Here is a 22,022-nt window from a genome sequence, read left to right on the forward strand (position 1 = left end):
ATTTTGCTTCCCTGAAAATTCCACTGAAAGTTAGTTAGAACATTAGAGAATGTTCATTTCTCTCTTTTTTTTTCTCTCAAGCTTCATAGAGATCCTCTATATTTAAGTTTCAGTTTTGTTTATCTTTAAAGATCTCTTCATGGTTCAGAATTTCTTTTCCAGAATCAATACTTTCCAAAAATTGCTGTTATTTATTAATTTTGTACATTATTTTTCCCATCAAGAAAGATGACTATCAAAAGGAAGCTTCCTACCTTCCCTTCTTTTTCTCTCCCTTTCTGCCCCCTTTGCTCCCTTCTTCCCTTCCTTTATTTTAAAATTACTGATGGCCCAGATACATTTTCTATTCTTCATAGAAGAAAAGGGAACATGGATTCTTGCAAAAAAGAAAACAGACTTTACTGACCCAGAAAAGAAAACATGTTTTGAATCTCATCCATCTCTTCCACTGGCATTTTAATGTCCTCCCATAATTACACACTGTTTAGCATGTGTGATCATAGGACCAACTACAGGGATGGCTTCTCACTCTTTCATTTATATTCTTTAATGGACTCCAGCCCTGGGGCCAGCAGAGCTAGAATAGAAGACAGGCTGCCCCTGATATTTCCTGGTCCTTGCCAAGAGTTTTCAGTCAAAAGCTCTCCTAGAAATCATTTCCTAAAGATAATCATTCTTAACATCTATCACCTGGCAGAGATCTCTTACCTGTTCATAAGCACCATACCTCTCACAGAATCAAATGATTATTTAAAAATTGACTATGAGGCAACTGCATGCAGAGCTTATCCATCTACCTTTGCTAGAATACAGAGAAGCATGGAAGAGTGGAAGCATATCCATATTTTGAATTTTTAAAAACATCATGTGTTTTGATCATACACCTATGACTGGACTATGGGACCAGCTTCAGGTTTAAACCAGTGAAGCTGTTTGATGGAAACCTGTAAAACTTAATGAGAATGCTAAGCTCTAGCATCAAAGCCATTGGCTGGCTCAGAAAGGCTGTGGGGACCCGGGCAGAGGCAGACTTTTACATCTTGTGCCGCCTCTTGATAATCTGATTCTTGGATGCTTTGCCCAGCTTTACTCAAAGGGGGAAAAAGAAAGAAAGAAAAACTAAGCAGGCAGATAGGAATCTCTTTCAACACACTTTTTTCTTAAATTTGAAGAGGATTTTTGTTTGTTGTTTTGCTTTTGATCAAGGAGATGGTAGTGGTAGAAAAGTATTCTCTCTCTTACCATTTTATTTTTTTCTCTTACCTTTTTAGAATAACTAAGGTCACTTAGTGTGATATGTTGGGACCCATTTGGCTAGATGACTTTTCAGTAACAACTTTAAAGACAGCTTTATATAAAAATATGTTTTCTGTGTTTGTAACCACAGGACTTAAATCTTATTGTAGAGAGGGACCTTAAGGTACACAGAGATTAATGCTTTCACTTGAAAGATGAAAACCCTAGTGCTCATAGAGGTTGAATAAAATGCACTGGGTTGCACTCCACATAGACTGGTCACCTTTGACAACTGGGCAGTCTAAACAATTAAAAACCGCATCTTACAAAGCCAATTTTATAAGTTCCTTCATGCTTCCCACCACGCAAGCTCCCTACTCCTTTTCACTTTAATCTGAAGCATATCTGGTTTGATTGCTTTGTTTGGGTAGAAATATGCAGATTTTGCTTGTGTTTGTATTTTGTATTCTTTTCCCAAAACTGTACAAAGACATCTTAATTCTACCTTTGAAGAATCTCTACACTGTATCTTCCAATAGATCTGTTTCAGTATCTTTACATGGAGGCTTAGGCTCTTTTGATCGTTTATTCCTATAAAATGCTGATCCTATGCAGAGTTTTCTAGAAATCTCCATGGCAGCGAATAATAAACAGCAGCCTTGATTAGGGTGAAGTTGTTTCCCTTGCATCGTTTGCTTCTGTATCACCTTACATTTATGTTAAAAATGCAGGTCCACTGTTGAATCAGAAGCAAGGGGACATGAAGCTGCAGTTTAATAAGCTCTCAGATGATGCTTATGCATAAAACTTCGATCCACTGACCTACAGGGTAAATTCCAATGCCTTCCTTGCAGCAGTCACATCCTGTCATTACTTTATCCATTTCAACATCATTTATCCAAATTTTTATCCAGCACAATTGTTGACCTCTTTCCCCATGCATCTTTTCTCCAGCCACACTAACTCCAAATATACCCCAAACACATAATTTATTATTTCACACCTGCACCTTTTCTCCAACTTTTCCTGTCTCAACTCTTATCTCGTATCTTTGTTTACTTGGTGACATACTACTTTTCGTTCAGTGCCATACTACTTTTCTCAAATGTTACCTCCTTGGGAAAGTCTTTTTCTGAATATTTCTCAGTCACCATCCCTACACTGCATTGCAATAGAATGTGGCATAAATCTCTATTATAGAACCTGTTTCATTTGAATATAATTACAGTGAATCTACACAAAGGTTATAGAATACCTACTATGCCCCAAATTATACCATTAAAGAAATAAAAGTCACAATCTCTACCATCACAAAAATTACTACCAGCTTTTCTCAACCCAAATCCTCATCTGAAACAGAGAAAACAGAAAGTCGTTTGAGTATTTCCTCAATTCTCCCAAGGAGGATATATAACTAGCACCATTACATACAACAGATGTCTTAGGGCTTTAGGGTTTCATCTACTTGGGAAACCCCAGTTGATGAAATACTGGTAAAATTACATTACAGTAGCAATAAATGCTATGACAGAGATAATTCAAAGGTGAGATGAAAAAGCAGAAATATCTAATTGAGTGTATGTTTATCTCTCCTGAACCAGGTCTTAATCCTGTTTCTATGCTTATTTAGCATCTAGATCAGTGCCAATTTTGTTGTGGTCACTGAATACATTGTATTATTGAATTAAAGGCACTGTAATTCATTTGTATTGTTGTGAGTCTTTGGAATCTGGCCAAGGCAATGTGAATTATCCATGTTTGTAAACCCAGCATCTAGTCAGTGCTTAAGATTCTGTTGGCACTCAGTGAGGGCTTGTTGAATAAATGAACACATTTGGAGGAGCTGCCCCATTCTCCATTAGAAACTCAACAGCAATGATAACAATAATCCAATTAAAAATGGGCTAAGGACTTGAATAAACATTTCTTCAAAGGAGAAATACAAATGGCCAACAAGTATGTACAAAGATACCCAATGTCAGTAATCACCAGAGAAATGCAAATTAAAACTACAGTGAGATATCACCTCATGCCTGTTAGGCTAGTTATTATTTAAAAAGACAAAAAAGAAAAAAACAACAACGGTTGGAGAGGATGTGGATAAACTGGAAGCTGCGTATACTGTTAGTGAAGATGCAAAATGGTGCAGCAACTCTAGAAAACAGTACGGAGGTTCCTCGAGAAAATAAAAATAGAATTAATGTATGACGCAGCAATCCCACTTCTGAGTATTTAGCCAAAAGAAATGAGGTCAGAATTTTTAAGAGATATTTGTAATCTTATGATCACTATAGCACACTTCACAATAGCCAGGATGAGCAAACAACTTATATGTCCATTGATGGATGAATGGATTTTTTAAAATGTGGTATATACATACAAGGGAGTATTATTCTGCCTTAAAAAAGAAGAAAATTGGCCAGGAGCCTATAATCCTAGCACTTTGGGAGGCCAAGGCAGGCAGATCTCTTGAAATCAGGAGTTCAAGACCAGCCTGGCCAACATGGTGAAACCCCGTCTCTACCAAAAAATACAAAAATTAGCCAGGCCTGGTGGCATGAACCTATAATCCCAGCTACCCAGGAGGCTGAGGCAGGAGAATGGCTGAACCCGGAGGTGGAAGGCGCAGTGAGCTAAGATTATACCACCGTACTCTAGCCTGGCCAACAGAGCAAGACTCTGTTTCAGGAAAAAACAAAAAAACAAAAAAAAAGAAAGAAAAAAAAAAAAGAAGGAAATCCTGCAATATGTGTCAACAAGAATGAATCTGAGGACATTATGCCAAGTTAATAAGCCAGTCACAGAAGGATAAATACTGCATGATTCCACTTACAAGAAATATGTAAAACAGTCTACGTTATAGAAGCAAGGAATAGAATTGTGGTTGCCAGGGTCTGGGGGAAGGGAGAAATGGGGTCAGTCAATAATTATAAAATTTCATTATGCAAGAAGAATAAATTCTAGAGATCTGCTGTATAACATTGTGCCTATACATAACAATACTATGTTGCACATTTAAATATTTGCTAAGTGGGTAGATCCTGTGTGAGCTGCTCATACCTAACAATAATAATAAAATAAAACTTCTTTCATACATTAGAATATATTCATTTGGCTAGATGACATAGTTACCTTTTCCCAAGCCACCCATTAATTTTCCAGTCAGTTCTTCCCTCTAAGATTAAAAATTAAAGAATAACAAAGTTTTAGAATTGAAAAAAAGAAATGATAGTTTTAATTTGAGGATCAGAAGTACTACTTAAAGAAAAACTACTATGAATGCAAAATTCTTCCTTTGTGGTTAATCTACATTTATAAGTATTCCACTTGACATTTAATTGCTTCGCGTGTTATGTGTATTTCAAAGACAAAAAGAAAGAGTTTATTAAGACTGCAAGTGAAGTGAAAAAATGCTGCATTTTTCTGGGTGGACAGTAGGGGTGGCGGTGGTATTTTCAGTGTTATTGTCATCTAACGAAGCCTAATTTAGTTTGAATATATATTTTGGAACTAATAGCCTCTAAATACAAACTCAGTTGAGGGGAAGAGAGTGTGAAAAGGGATAAAATGCCATAAAATTCTGATGTCCTAAAGAAAATGTGAGAGTCTGGGACAGCTCCTTCTTCTCTGCAAAGCCTGCAGTCAGCTCACTTCAGACAAAGTCGTCTTTTTATAAACATGATGTAAGCATACACTCACAGGCTCTCTGGAAATAATAGTGTTTCTATTTGTGTCAGCTAAAGGCATCCCTTTGTTCATCTAATCACCACGAAAATTTCAAGGCAGGTGTGCTTCAGTTTAGAGAGGTGCCATACTTCATGGGTGCCTCTAAGGGGCTCTTCACAAAATTCATGTTGCATAAGCAGCATTTCCCTAAATTGTTCCTTAAGACTGCAAATCCTCAACTGTCCAACTTATATCCAAGGAAGAGTTTACTTCCTTTAGGGCATAAGCCATTATATTACAAGGTCATTAAAATGGAAATAAATACATAAGTTAGCAAATTGTGATAAGGTAAAATAATCCTATATAAACCATGGCCTAAAAATAAAGAATATATACAGAATTCAGCATAAGGGTATTACCATACAGAAATGATAATTAACCCAAGTAAACTTGCACATAGTGATTTTCTGCATTTTGGCAAGTAAAAAAATTTTGCTATGAAAGCAGGACTCCAAAAATCAAATAAAAGTATAGGAGACCTACTTTTAAATTGATATTAAAACATACAGGCATTTTACTTTAATGGTCTTGGGCTTAGGTCCAACTACTTCAGAATCAAAAGCTTATTACTTGGATAGTCAACACCATCATTCCAAGACTGCAGCTGCTCCTAATTTGGATTGTTAGGGGATTATCTACAAGAGTCCTCATGGCTCATCTGCCGTCAGTGCAATCAGATGAGAAGATCCTGACTTCCATCTCCAGAAAGAAGGCCAAGCCCACCTGGGACCTGGGGGTAAATCAGAGTTTCTGTGGGATCTTGACACTAGCTGTAAGCCTCAGAGTCACTACTGAGCTACAAATTAGCAGTTTTACATTTACTATTTCTAAAATCTGGATTTGAGTTGCAATCAAGGTGCACCCTGATTTAGGTTAATTGGCAGTGTTTAGTGATCCATAAAATAATTGTGCACCAATACTGTTAACGATGACAATATAATATGGTGGTTGACGTGCTCTAGCTCGGTGATTCTTAAACTTTAATATGTATATGCAATCACTTGGGGATCTTACTAAAATGTAGACTCTGTCAGTAGATCATGGGAAGGGGCATAAGTCTTTTCATCTTTAACAAGCTCTTAGGTGATGCACATGCTGCTGGTTCACAGTCCACATCTTGTTTAGTAAATCTCTAGGTATGCTATGAGATGTTCATGGGCTTTATTTCCTTTCAAACTACCTAAAAACTACAGCTTTTAGTTGCATATCCTTGTTTAAAAATTGTTCCTATATCTTCTATGTAGTTTTATATACATGTGTTGTTAAACAAATAATAAATCAAATCATTATTAAACAATAACCAAAGGTAATGTTAATGAAAAATTGATTTCAATCCTTGATGATCATACCTTATAGCCTGGATACCTTGGGGAAGAAAATGTTACTGAATAAGGTCAATTTACTCTTTCAAACAAACATTTCAGATGCTCCTATGAGACTCTGCTTGGTTTACAGGTAGTGAACACAGGTAGGGAAGACTAACTGCTTCTGAAAAGTAATACAAAATGAAATCTGATGAAGACAGTGATAACATTCTTAAGAACTAAAATAATTACTTGTATTTGAACTATAAAAATTAAATTCCCAATTCAGTTTCTTAACAAGGTACTCATTTTTTTTTAATTTCAAGTTTCTTATTTATCTTTACCAATTTTTGATACATTAGATGGTGGATGTCATATTTCAGGATAACAAAATGGAAAGCACACTGGGCTTGCAGTCAAGAAAGAGAGGTTTCCTTCTGACTTTTTTTCACATATTAGGGATATGGCTCTGATAATATTATATATAATTTGTGGTCTCCAAGTTAATTCAATTTTCTCACAAAGCTCTTAGAACAGTTAAATGAAACAACTTTTAAAATGAGACAATGTGTGCAAAATCTCATAAATTCATCTGCAACCAGGACAATTCTCATATTTGTAGGGGTCAGTGTAAAATGAAAATGAGAAGTCTACTGTTCAAAAGCTATTAAGAATTTCAAGATGACAATAAGAATATATTAAATGAAGAGCAGGGCCCTTCTGTGTGTGGGGTCCCATGTGACTGCATAGGTCATAAGTCCATGAGAAGGCCCTGTCTGCAAGATACTTGTAGCTAATCCTCACTATATTAATAGAATATTAATAAAGTTTATACTTGATTGAGATGTTACAATATACCAGGCACTACTCTTAGAGCCTCAATTACATAGTCTCACTTAATCCTTTAGAGGGGAAAGAAATTAAAGCACAGAAACATCAACTATCTTGTCTCAGGTAATACAGTCCACCAAGTTTAAGGGAGCCAGGTTTGGAATCCAGGACTGTCTGATCCTAAAGCCATTCATCTTAACTAATTTAATGCAATGAGTTACCTATAACAAGTTATTCTTTAATTCAAATTTAGAAACTTAGGCTCACAAAAATACATCCATATGTCAAGGGCAATTCACTTATTATGACCTTGATTAAATGACATATGTCAACCTAATGGTCTTACGTCCCTAGTACTCCACAGAGAGCCTGGTACATAGTCCCTTGTCATGTACTATCTATGAAACTAAACACCCAGTCACAATTTTTCTGTGCACAGAATATTTACTCCACAAAGATAAAAATCTCATTTTCCTATTATTCAAAATCACATGCTTCTGAATAAGAGTATTATTTTCATTTAAAAGCAATTAATTTGTTTTAAATGTGTTTCAATAGTGATAATTTTCCTGGAAAAAAAAAGACACCAATTACCATGCACAGAAATACTTTCCTTCCAAGCATAAGGACTTTGATCCAAAGATCTAAAGACAAGAGTATATCATCTCATAAAAGAAATTAAGAGGAACTCCAAAATACTCATTTTGTTTTGGATGAATTTCAGATTTTTTAAAAATACGGCTCAAACTTAGTTAAGTAACAAACCTAAATGTATATGAAGGTTTTTTTTTTTTTTTTTTTTTTTTTTTTTTGGCAATGTGTTTTCTGATCCTTCATCTTATTTTATCTTTCCTATTCTTTTCCAATTGTGATAGTGGAACTAATTCACTGCACTTCAATCCCATATACTATCATGCCCAGTATACAGCTAAGCAAAAAGAGACAAATTCTGATTACTTTATTACCTTCTCTTTGAAATGATTACTAATTTCCTCTGCAAATCTAATTACAGCTTCTGATGTATTATTAGAGGAATTTTTCATACCTCACTTAGGAAGCTTGTATTGTAAATCTATATTTATTTGTCCAACTCTCTCTCCAGATTCCTGAGTGTATTATGTTATTCATCTATATGCCCCAATATCTAGCAGAGAGCCTGGCACATACTATATATATATATATGTGTGTGTGTGTGTATATATATATCTGTACAAAACAGAATAGCCAGATCACTTGGCCCAAATATACACTATAGTTATTACTAGAACATGGGTAGTAATAAATATATATATATACACGCACACACATACACATACACACATACATTTATATGTATTTTTTGAGACAGAGTCTTGCTTTGTCACCCACGCTGGAGTGCAGTTGCACGATTTCGGCTCACTGCAACCTCTACCTCCTGGGTTAAAGTGAGCATGTCTGGCTAATTTTTTGTATTTTTAGTAGAGATGGGATTTTACCATGTTGGCCATGCTGGTCTAGAACTCCTGACTTCAAGTGATCACTCGCCTTGGTGTCCTGCAGTGTGGGATTACAGGCGTGAGCCACCCCACGGCCGGCCCACACTAGGTATTTTTAATGTTGATTAATTTAATGTGCACATGCAAGTGTTAATGCATGAGCAAATGGAGCAATTTAAACAAGAAGCTCTGGTAGGTGCTGAAATTAAGAGAAAATGTTCAGTCTCAGACATTGTTCATTGCTGCTTTCTACTGGGCTGAAAAATGTCATATTCTATAAAATGTATCAAGTCCTCAGAATGAAAATGTCACTGAACCCCCTGCCAGACCATGCTATGCTAGCTTGATATTTGAAAGCACTACAATTCATTATGCCAACCACTGATACTGTTCCAGGCTATGGGGCATCTGCTGAAAATAACGGGAAATAAAAATCTGTGGGTCCCCTGGAAGGAAAGATTCTATGTTTGAAAAGCTGAATTCCAGACAAGAACTCACCAGATGCTTTATGGACTGAAGAGCTGGGTTCCATTTCCTTGGGGACCTGAGCAGATGGGACTCCCTGAATCCAATCTCGAAGAGGAGTGTCTATGGCAAGGTGCCTGGTTTCTGCCCCAATTGCTTATTTCCCTTGCCTCCAAGGCTACAATGCATAGAAGTGAACTTACCCTTAACAATGTATAGAGCCAATACTTTATAAAAATCTAGAAAGTGCTTCCAAATATGTTTTCTGTGCATTCCTGTTTGTATGGTCAGCTACACAGTATGGAAAATAATAGCAAGCATTATATTAGTTTGCCTTTAGAGGAGGAAAAGTGTGCAGGCTACCAGAGTAGAGAAGAGGTTCACAGAGGTAACAGCTCCAGACCAATTCAATGTGGGGAGTGGGAAAGATTCCACTGAAAGCTCATGTATAACTAACTGAGCATCTGAGAAATATTCCCTGCTGCTTCTTCTTCCCGATCAGATTTTCCCTTTTCTGATATCCCAGCAATCTAGGCTGCGTTTTTCTATTTTCTTTCCCCTAAAGGTTCCTACAAAGCTCATTTTGTCTAATTTTATCTTTATAAAAATACCGAGAATGAGAAAAGCGAAGTGAGATTATAATATGTTATGGGGACAACACAGAGCGTCAGTTATGGGCAAGGATTCCACTGTCAGATTATTTGAGGAGGAGCTTAGTTTTGTTACTAATTATTTCCCCCTAGGTCAGTTACTTCATTTTTCCTGTCTGCATGTCTTCATTTGTCAAATAGGGATAGTATTTATGTGTACCTCTTTTCATGCTTAGAGTATTACCTTTGCAATTATAAGGCTCTGAGAAACTGGTGGTGCATCCCTCTCCACAATATAATAATCATACTGTATTCAAAAAAGGGCTAGTAAAGACAAAATACCAGAAACCCACCCAAAACTTTTTTTTCTTCTTCCATTACTTCCTTGCTGATAGGTTTGAAATACCAAATATCAAATTATTTCACAGTTTCACAGATTTGTTTTTGAAAACTTGTTGTTTTACTGTGCTCCTGATGCCCCCAGGCACATGCCCATTGGGTAACTCACTGGATGTTGTAGAGATTTCACGAGAAATAAAAAATGCTTAATATATTATTATTATTTCTGTGAATATGCTGACTCCCTTACCCTTCCAGCAATAGCTCCTACTTTTCATGTCCATTTTTATAGTGCCTAGTACAATCGTAGGCACATTGAGGCACTACAGCGTTTATGCCATGGGTTTGTCTGAACGATCTGATGCAGGTAAAATGCTCTACTAGCAGACTATTAACTCATGGATGACACTCACAGCCACGTGTTCTGCTGAGGTCTCATGAGTCCTCATTTGCATAAGGGAATGGTTATTATTACCCTGTATGAGTTATCGTGAAGACTTTTAAAAGGAAAGGAGGATTTCTGCAGTGTGCTATTTTACACATGAAAGGAGGCAAGGATAATCAACTTCTGTTTTCATTTAAGTACTGAACTATTACATCAGAAAAAATGAAATACATTTCAGTATTCCCAAGATCTAGAAAAAACTAGGCTGGGCCTATAACAAATCAGGTTAATGACACATAAGAATCTGTCAAAGCCTTTGACATTTCCACAAACCCCATCTAGCTTTCTTGTTAAAATTTTCAAAGCAAAACTATCATTTTCCATGTTTTAAATCAGGTAGAAAAAAAAATTCTTTCTATACCTGAACTTCTGCCAAAAATATTAAGCCCATTTGCCTATCCTAGATGGGCTAAACCAGACTCTCTCTGAGTCACTAAACCTAGACCCTGCCTCCAGGAAGACAGCACAGAGAAGCTAGAAAATTGTCACTCAGTCCCAAGGCGTCATCTCTAGTGCTCACTAGGCTGTAGAGAATAGAATAGTCAGAGCACTTAGCTCAAATATATACTATTGCTATTATAAGAACATGGCTATTCTGTGAGTCAGCTGACACAACAAAATGACATACGGTATAGTGCATACTGATCCTACATGAAACATTTTTAATATAAAAGTTAGCCCGTAGCCACAGTCAGTCCGACACTGGTCAAAACTTGAGCATCAGCTGCACATCAGTCTGGCCAATGCGTAAGTCCTTGAGTGAAGGGACATCTTTGTATTTTATTATAGGCTATTAATCTTGTTGGCATTAGCAAAACCTATCTTAAAATGGTTCATACAAGTGAAGACATGTCACCACATAAAATCAGGATAGTATTATCCATATTTATATAATGATATGGTAAGTAAAAATACGTGGCTCTGTATGGAAAATGTTTAGGAAAATGTGAACTGAGAAAGCAAAAAGCAACTGTCTTCCCTAAAGAGTGAGGGATGAGGCATATGGGAAGGTCAGTGTAAGTAAATTGTAAAATGGGACCAACCAGGATATGGACCATGACTAATAATAAGAGAAGAGAGGCAATAAGTCAGAGACCTCAACAAGGTAAAGTCTAGAGGAAATGAAAACCTGGGGATAAATTGTTTAATCATGACTTTGGAGTCCATGTGAGTTCTCTGTCAACTAAAGCAGCCCTCCCTCCTCTCATCTGGCATGATTTCCAGGTGTCACTGAAGATCTCTTTTTCCTCCAAGTTCCTGCTAGGTTAATTTATCCATCAGGTCCAAAGCCTTTTATTCCAAAACTGGAATAAATTAGAATGCAAATTCTGCCATGAGATTTTGTTCTTACATGTAAATGACAGATACTCTATTCCTCTCTGAGCAAAGGGGGAAATAAGAACAAGAAAGACACTTGAGTATCCAAATTTGATGAGCATGGTCAACCACAGAAGGGCATAAATTGAGAAGCTTTCAAAACTTTCTAAAAGTTTCTCTGTTGTCCAAAAGAAGAAAGATAGGGATTAAGGGGCATTTGCAGGAGTGAAATATTTCATCTCTTTCCCAGCATTGATGCATTGATGCTGGTACACTGTGATGTGGGCACTTCATATGGCAGAGGAGATCACACAGATTTCATTAAGGAATCAATCATTTTCTCCACAGTGAGGGAAAATGTTTACATAGGATAGGATATTTTTCAAACCTCATCTACCTCAATAGCATCTTCCAAATTTGTGGTAATAAATGTTTCTAAGTGTAATTAAAGGCTGAGCCGATCTAATTAGGTTGATGAAATTTTCAGTGGGACTTAATTCCCTTTAGCATTTCAATCTTTTTTTTTTTTTTTTTTTTTTTTTTTTTTTTTTGGTCTCTCTCTTTCTCTAGAATACTTCCTTAGGTTTAATCTGAGCAATTTTTAGTGGCAGCATTCTAAGTTACCTCACGCAGGCAGTGTCTCCACTCTGATTGTAAAACCTCCAGCAGGTACATGTGACTAAAAATAAACTTCAAATAAAGCATTCTAGGTTGTTTTATTTAACACACAGTCCTTTACTACCTCTTCAGTTTCATTTCCTTACTAACAAACTATGCTAAATAATGTTCACTTTGTAGGAGGGAAATAAGTGTTTCAGAGCATTCGGGGGCACAAAGAGACCAGGAAATGCATAATAATTGCAGGAACGGTTCTGAGGGGGAGATTAATGAGGGAGCGCCATGACCCTTCCTGATAGGTCAGTGACTACAGAAACACTTACGAAGAAAATATTGGGGTAGAAACACATACTAGTGAGATTTTCATCTATCTTGAAAGATTCTTAAAATATCTCTGGTGAACACCTGAAGAATAACTGTGAGACTTTTCTACAGGAAAATGCTTTCCAAGTGGTCTAAGGTAAATGGGCAAGATGTCCTCAAACAGAGTCTGAGCATCTCAGACAACATGATTTCTCTTTCTGCAAGGTTTTCTAATCTCCTTTCCTTTTGTAGCAGTCACTCAAAAACTGCTTGTTAGAAAATTTAATTAAATATAAAATCATCGAAAATTCTTAAGCAACATATATTTCAGCTTTTACCCAGTGTTATCAAAATGCAAAGAATATAAACAGGTATTTCTGTCAAAACATAGTGTTGCCTTTGCAAAAATCAGATTTTAAAAGTGTATTTTAAAAAGACCTATTATCCTCTAAGAATTTCATAGATATGGGCTGTATATAATGGCAATTTATTATTTACAATTTTTCTTTAACTTTTTTTTATCAAATTTAAACTTGTGAGTCATTTTTCAATGAGTACAAATATTTTCTCAGACTTTGATTTACTTGTGATGAACATATGAATCATTTAAAAAAAAAAAAAAACAAAAAACAAAACTACTTTGATCTCTATTTGAATTCCTGGCCATTCAAAGTTCCTTGTCATTTTAAACAAAGCACCATATAAAGTTCAGGTTAGTTTTTACCAAATTGTTTTGAACTAATCTCATTTTATTTTGAAATTTGATAATCACATACACAAAAGTAACTTTCCAATTGAGGGTTAGTTGTTCTACATGCAAGCAAAGTCTCATTTCAAATAGACATTATTAAAAGGTAAAAAGGGAAAGACCTAAGTTGCATCTAATGAATATGAGATTATAGGTTGTTTCAATATGTTGAGTCATTTCCTTTTTTTTCTTTAATCTTTAAGGAATAAATGTGTAAATTCATGAAAGTGGTATTTTTATACCTTGAATGCCATTGTTTACAATGAAATAGAACCGGCCATTTAAATATTACATTTCACTTGACAGGGTGCTGTATTCTAATCCTCCTGGACCCCCTCATTACTCTTGTTCAAGTAACTTCTCTAGGTCTGTTTCCCCAAAAGAAGAAAGTTGAACTTAGAAAATGATTTCCAGGATCCTTTCCATTCTAACACTCCAAAATTTCTCCCATAACTTCAGACAAGGTGTTATTAGAATCTCCTTCAAGACTGGTTATGCTAAGAGGGACTACATACTAGACTGAAAATAAAAATGTTATCAGCCAATAAATGAAGTCATATTAAGGGTTTACACATGCAGTGTGGTATAGGCCAGGAAGTCCAAGCTAGAGTTCAGGAAAATTTACATAGACTTTACTGTTAAGAGAGATTCTGTGAGAATGAACATGGGTATATCCCACTCTTTTCAGTAACTCCACAAAGCTGACCATTTGAAACAAGGTGATTTAACTCAGAATCCATGATACTTTGTCACGGTTTCATTTCAGAAGTAACGAGTAGGGCCTTCTAAACAGATAACAGTTTAGACATGGATGGAAACTATGAACAACTAAACAGCCCTCCAAAGTGCTGGGATTACAGGCTTGAACCACCACACTCAGCACTTTGGGAGACTGAGGTGGGCAGATCACTTGAGGTCAGTAGTTCAAGACCACCCTGGCCAACACACAGTGAAACCCGTCACTACTAAAAATACAAAAATTAGCTGGGTGTGGTGGCGCATGCCTCTAGTCCCAGCTACTTGGGAAGTTAAGGCAGGAGAATTGCTTGAACCCCGGAGGTGGAGATTGCAGTGAGCCGAGATCATGACACTGCACTCCAGCCTGGGCAACAGAGCAAGACTCCATCTCTTAAAAAAAAAAAAAAAAAAAAAAAAGAAAGAAAGAAAGAAAAAGCCCTCCAAGTTAGGTATGTTTTGATATATAGACTAATTGTGCCGATATCCTTCCAAACTATAGTGCATCAGAAGAAATAAAATGAAAAAGATTACACAAGTCAAGAAAAAAGTGACCATGCTTCCTCAAACACACACCCCAGATGCAGAAGACAGAGGTGGAAGGTGTCTAATCAATAAAGAAGAGTGAATTGTATCCAAACCCCATAGTGATAACAGCACGAGTGAATCTTCCTTTAATGAATTTACCGGCTGTGAACTAACATGGCACTTGGAAGACCACCTGACCTATTTTTTGGTATTGTGGTTTTTGTGGTTAAAAGGCCAATATATATATATATATATAAAGAATACTAAGGTAAAGAATCTTTATCAATTCATAAATTAGAGGCGTTAATCTGAAACACAGTTTAATCTCAAACTGTTATTTTAGAGTTATTTTAGATTAAGGCAATTAACTGCAGCTTTATACACACACAAAAAAAACTGCCTCACTTATGCAGAATTATCAGAAGATTATGTGTCTCAGCTGAACTCAGGGATTCACTGCAGAAATTCTTTTTTTTTTTTTTTTTTTTTTAGGATGCCCAAAAGAATTCTTTAGTTAGATTCCCATTTCTGCTAGAGATCCCTCAATTCCCCTTCCTTTTTCCAATCTAAGCAGGATTACTGTTCTCTAGATAAAGCAGGATGTAGGGACTGATTATATTTGGTCTGGTTCACAGTGAAAATGAGGAAGTTGGTACGGGTGATTGAGGATGTGGCTTTGCCCTCCACTTTCCATCACTAGAACGGAGTTTCAGAAATCTTCTAATAAAATCTAAGCATTCTTTTACCGCACCTGATATACTTTCTCCATCCCTGTCTGCCTCAATCAGTCACTGTCTGAGATGCTCACGTTCTGACTCTTCTGTGTTTCTCTCCTTGTCTTCTAGAACTCTCACTCATCTCACCCGCTTTTTAAATCAAATAACTGTGTTAAATAATTTAATACTTCAATCCTCACAGTCTATTATACATTTGTAAACATTGTCTTAGTTTGTAACATATTTGAGAGTTTGTACAATCTTTTAGGAACTCTAACAAACATTTCTCTTCCAACAAGGCTCTTAACTATGGTAGTTAAGGGCACAAAGGACACTGAAATCACACTTCCTCAATTAACCTTTAGACTTTAATACTCGTTAGTTGTGTGACCTTCCTCAAGAAACTTACCTGCTTCAAATCTCAGTTTCTTGTCTGAAACATGCAGATAATAAAATGTCTACCTATATTGTGAGGATTCCTACAAAGCTCTTAGAATAGCACAAAATAACAGCTCTGGAAATATTAGTACTATAGTAATAATAAATAATAATAATGATTATTAGATTATCATCCTCTACACAGCTTAACACAAACCTGGATCATACTACATATTTGTAACCAGTAAAAGTTACTTTCTGAAAGGTAATCTATCACTCCTACTACAAAGCATAGATAGGTTTGGCCTTACAGAACTGCACCTCCTCATGTTTGTTAAAACTATTGCACTTTTAAATCTCCCTCAGGACTATTCTATATACATCCACATACTGGGCAACGAATCAACCAGTATATTCACATAAAGAGAAGACAGGAAAGGATAATTCAGTAGTAACTGTTTTTCTCTAATGCTTAACTTAATCAAGTTTATATGATTAAATTATTTACTTTAGAATAAATCCGGGTACATCACTGGTTACTAACAGCACCTATGGCTAACAGTTAGTGAATTCACAGTTATTTAACTTTGATTTTTAGAAATCTGCGCAATTAAATTGTAGCCATACAATGTAAGAGGAACCTCTGGTTCCAGTAGACCAAAGAAATTGGATTGTGTCTGAATGAAATTTTTTAAAGGCAGCTTTTATGGAAAATATTCATTACAAAATGAAATTCAGGAACTTTTTGATCTTTCTCGCCCCCAAACCCAACAAATCCCAATCTTATACAAAGTTACAATAGGCAACTACAGCTGATAATGAGGGATGAAATTATTGATATCATTTAGTTTGACGTTCCTGCTCAGATAAATATCAAGTAAATTCACCAGATAACAAATGAAACAGTTTTACTTACTCCAGAACACGTTGAAAATAAGAGAACAAAATTATTTCATTATACAGACTTATTTTGTTTTAGTTTTGTTTTGAATTACATAGTCGTTCCTTCTCCTATAGCCTAATTTCTTTTTCTTCTTTTTTCTTTTAATACTCAAAAAAGTCTTCACCGTATACATAACACCTATGGCATTTAGGTAGAAATAAGCAAGTAAACCATTTAGCTTAACTTTAGACCCAGTACTTCTTTTTGTTTGACTTTCTTTTATAGCTAATATCAACTGTCCACACAAATCTCAAATGTAAATTACTTACAGACTAGTAAAGAAGAGGAACCTAATTCCTTCAGAATGATCTATGGACTGTTTCCCCTCCCCCAATCCTACATAAACAATAGTGGAATATTGAATTTAAAGTTGTGCCATTTGACTCTGGAAACATCGGGTCTTCAGCAAAGGTGCTTTCATGCTGGATCTGAAATGATGAGATCATGAATTAGGAATGATTCTGATGACAACGATATTTACCTCTTTGAGACAGCCCATAAAGTTGTTACTGACTGGTGACCCTGGAAGGTCGGCTGTGCTGGGACTGCCTCCAACATAGAAAAAGTCATCAGACCCCAGCATGGTATAATCTTCTTGCGTGTAGCCCGTTGTGGTAAGAATCCCATCCACTGATATTGTCACCTAGATAACAAAGCACAGGGAAAGGACACGCTATACTCAGACCTAGATACTGTAATCCTGGGATATGCCTGTTTTGTGTTTTGGTTTGTTTTTTTTTTGTTGTTGTTGTTTGTTTTGCTTTTTTCTTTTTTCTGTTTGTTTGGTTTTTGTTTTTAGACCTATGATGGAACCCATTTTCATGTCTGTTTGAGGTTTATTCTTAGATTCTATTCAACTAGCCCTAAGAGATCTAAACTAGTTAGAGAGTTAACTGATTATTGAACTAGTGTCAGCATCATCCCTATTGCAACTCAAAAGTTATTGAGCAGACACAAAAATGGTGTTAGTAAAATGCTTCCTAGGTTAGTTTTGCTGGTGTACATATTAGTAAAGTTTAGTTGTCTGTTATTAACTAATCACAACGTGCACCTTGTTAACATAAAAGGCGCAAGCTATTTCCAGCAACGTCACTATTTGCACTATTGAGCAGCAATTGTTCAGCATGCAAGTGCCTAAGTCCATGCCAAAGGGAGAGAAAAGGCAAAACAACCAGTAGAAGCAGCACACGCTGATGTGCACATGCAGGAGGTACAGTACAGTTCAGAAAAGGAAAGAAAGAAAACAGGGAGAACCAAAAGAAAAAAATAAAAATAAAAACAACTGCTTTGTGATGACGTAAAGATGAGTGGGTGTGGCATCTCCAGCATTCCCAAATCAAGTTTCCATGCCATGCATCATGAATGGTTAGAGACTGGCTGAGCCTGCGGTCACTCGGGCCAGCCACCATTTTGTCTTATCCCGTGTTAACCACAGCTGGATGCAAAACGTTCGAAACGTTAACGATGCCCCTACAGGTGAGTTGGAAAACAGAAGTTGACAGGAACAGGTAAAAAATAAGAAGGTCAACAACAGATGAAAAGAAGGAGGTCAAAGTAAGCAGAAGAGTACCAACCGCAGTTCCTCTTTTGTTAATGATGTCTACAGTTAAAAGAAAGAAAGAAAACACACGGCAAACCCAAAATAAGAAACAATTAGAATGATATCTACCGAACAATGTAGTTTGTTTACCATAGCGTGTCCAATGCCTGAGTGCTTTGTGGAGAAGGGGGGAGAAAGGAAATTAAAAACTGTGAACAGAATAACGATCGTTACTTAAAAAATATGATGGTCTCTACCATGTTAGTACATTTTTTGATTCAGGTAACGGTTAGTAGAATGAAACATTCCATGAATGACATGTTAGTTATTAAGCATGTTAGTAACATAGAAAAAGGGCAAAAAAATTTTACAAGAAAAAAGCAGACTAACAAGTAGGCCTCCCACAGAGGTAATATTTTTCCTGCTATTATTGTTTATAATTCACTACTAGACAGAAACAGACACATGGCAATGTTCCCTTTGTCTTCCTGAGTACATCTGAGAGACATTGGAAAAGTCTAAAAGGGATTCAAAGACCTAAAGCTTTCCAGCTGACCACTGCAGCCCTATGCCCATACTTGGCCCCTCCTCCACCCTGGCCCACCCCAGCCCCAGGAAATTAGTAGGAATCAGTTGGCATTGCCCTACTACTCAATTTTACAGCATACAAGGACTCCTCCTCAACTTCAAAACTTCCTTCGGTCATATTGATGGACTTTAGGGTCACAGTTTACTGCAATGAAACAAAGCAAAGATCCTGACACATAGAATGAGTAGAATGGATTTGTGTTTAATCTGTCCTCCTACACATGCACCCCAGCTGTATAACTACAGTTTCCTTTGAGCTACCAATTCGCAGTTTGATTTGTAACCTGAGCAAAGGCAAATCTAGAAAGTGGACTCCTCAAGCCCCCACCCTTCCTTCTGTGCTTCTCTCAAATGAGCCTCCAGTTTCTTTATGCATATCTGAGAGAAAAAAATTTAAAAAAAGGAAAACCAAAGAGACAGACTTATAGGAAACCCGTGGTCTACAGCTGTACTGATGGTGGCCGACCCTCTCCAAAGGCAGGTGGAAGCATGCAGGTCCCCCTCCCATGTCAATGAAGGATCTGGAAGGTCTGGGGTTCTCAAGAATTTTTCAGTTTTACTTGTTTGCCTTAGCTAGACTAAATCTGCATTCCTAAAGCTCCTTTTAGTTTCTCTAGCTCAGATAGTTTAAACCTTTCAGAAGCAGGAAAGAAAAGGTTAGACAGTTAACAGCTCTGAAAGAGAGGGCTGTTTTGGTAAAGGAAAACCAGAGACAATCCGGTCATTCTGCAACTGTTCAGAGAAACAACAAATATGTTAAGAATATTAGTTTAAGATCAGCATGTAAGGCAAAAAAATTAGTCACTGTCAACACTTAACAAAATGATACATTGTAATATAAAGTTTCACATAAAACCCAAACTTATAATGTTCAGTATAAAAGGACAATCTATTCATTTTCATCCATACATATATACTGTAATCATGTCTTCATTAAAAACATACAGTATATGTGGACCCATAGATTTAGTAAATAGCTGATATTTTCCTAGTATATAGCATCTCAAAAATTTTTTAAAAAACACAATCAAATAGAAATGGGCACCTAGAAGCTTAACTGGCCTTTCCAGAGTCATTTGGGGTTTAACTTAAAGTATCTATGCTAAAAATAAAAATATCTTCAAAATCAGACCCTTCAGGAGATATGTAAGCCCCTAAAGTCATTTTTCCCCTCAGGGACTTCTCTGGTCCCCATTTTGGGGGTGGGAGGCGGAGGGAGTAGGGACTGATACAATCCCAAATCACAAACACTATTGTTTTGACTACAAAAAAGGAACTGTGATTTAATGACCCCAATGTGCATGCTTCCAAATGATCACCATGAAAACTATAATTTAAAATTAAACAAACAAAAAACCAGAAACACAACAAAATCACACACGTCACAGGAAGGGCAGGTTGCAGGGATATCCTTGCAGCCCTCTTGTAAATTTTCATATGGCCCTGTATCAAAATAGCCTTTGGGCCCCCAGAACTTTCTAGATATGCCCCTGCTCAAGTATGGCAGGAAGATTCATCTCAGAAGAAGAAAAAGTTAATTTGCAAGTGACTCTGAGGAGCCCTGTATCATGTTGTTAGAGTTTTCAAGTACCACACACACAGCTGTAGCGAGAAACAAAGCCAGTTACTCTCTTATCCACTGCGCTGTTACCTGACGCAGATTCCTGGTGACTTTCACATCATGCCAGGCATTATCATTAAACTTTCCATTCACAGGCTCCACTAGTGCTTCAAAGGCCCCTGATCCCAAATTAATGACCAGAGAGACAGCTCCATTTTTCAGGGCAAGATTGACATAATCAGCTGATTTCCCAGTATGAAGCATCAGTCCATTCCTCTGAAGAGTTTTAAATGACAGAGTTATTTCATCACTGCTGCTTTGAATGGGGTTTTGAGACAAGTCGTAGCAGAAGTATTCAGATCCCTTGAACGTGGCAATATATTCTTCTTTTCCTAGAAGAAAACAGATGATACATACATAAATAAACAAATACACTATGCAAATCAGCAGATCTTAACAGAAACAATAGCTAATCACTCCCCAAATTAACCCTGCTTAATTATATTCCATGACATGAACCCTGTCTCAGTCAAATAGCACTGTAGGTGGCAGTATATATTTAATAAATCTCCTCAACTATTGGGCCATCAGCTGCAGTAGCTAAAGCTGACATTCTTGAAAATTCAATTAATTTTTCAGTATCACTGCAAGAGCTCTGATCAGAGAAAGTAGCTCTGAGATGTCTCCAGGGCATGAATCAGGTACCATAAATGCATATTGGATGGTTCCACTCTGCTGAGAACAATGGATTCTAAGAGGTTTTCAACGTTCTCTCCATCCAACTGAGGTATTATTTTAATTTTCAGTGAGACATTTATATTCAAAGATCTTTTTCAATGAAGAGACAAATAGTTTTATCATTGAGAGACCATAACAAATTATCTGGTAAGGAGAAAGGAAATAAAAAAAAAAAATAATAGAAGCTGGTTTGGGAATAAACAGACCTCCTACAGAGCATGTGCATTTTTTTTTCTCTCTGGATGGAGGGAGTAGCATTAGAAAGTCTAATGGAGTCAGCTGGATTATTGATCCATTCCCTGGTCTCATCAAGCAGATGGTAGGGCTGGCTGTTATGACATCGGTAAGAATTCTAGCACATCGTCATGGGGATAGCATATAAATGAAGTCTCAACATTTTCTACGTATCTTAGTCTTTACCAGATTTAGAAGTAACAAGGCAGATCTCACAAGATGCTAGTCAGATCAAACAGAAAGGTGGCTATTTGGAAAGAACACTCTTCTCCCACTGATGAGGTGAGTTGAACCAAAGGAAGAATGGAAGCCATAAGCCCCCTTGACTTTCTAGGCAATAATGATGCTGTGCCAAGAAAAATGAGACAGCATGATTGCGAATCAGCTTCTGATAAACTATAAACATATAATTATAAAAGGTACTGGAGAAACTTAATCTGTCCCACTGGCAACATACTATCACTATTATGCCCCAGAGAGGGTTGATACATCAGCAGGTGTTGCACTCTCCCCCATAATAGGTTTTTAATCTCAGGAATTTTCATTTGATTGTCAAATAACTCATGTCCTGGAATCAGAGCTCAAATCACTTTCAACCCATCAGAGCCACATGACCTGCCTTCCTGGATGTAGAAAATGCCGTCAGTGGCTACAGGTAGTCAAA

The sequence above is a fragment of the Rhinopithecus roxellana genome, chromosome 17, assembly GCF_007565055.1.
Source record: "Rhinopithecus roxellana isolate Shanxi Qingling chromosome 17, ASM756505v1, whole genome shotgun sequence".
Lineage (NCBI taxonomy): Eukaryota > Metazoa > Chordata > Mammalia > Primates > Cercopithecidae > Rhinopithecus > Rhinopithecus roxellana.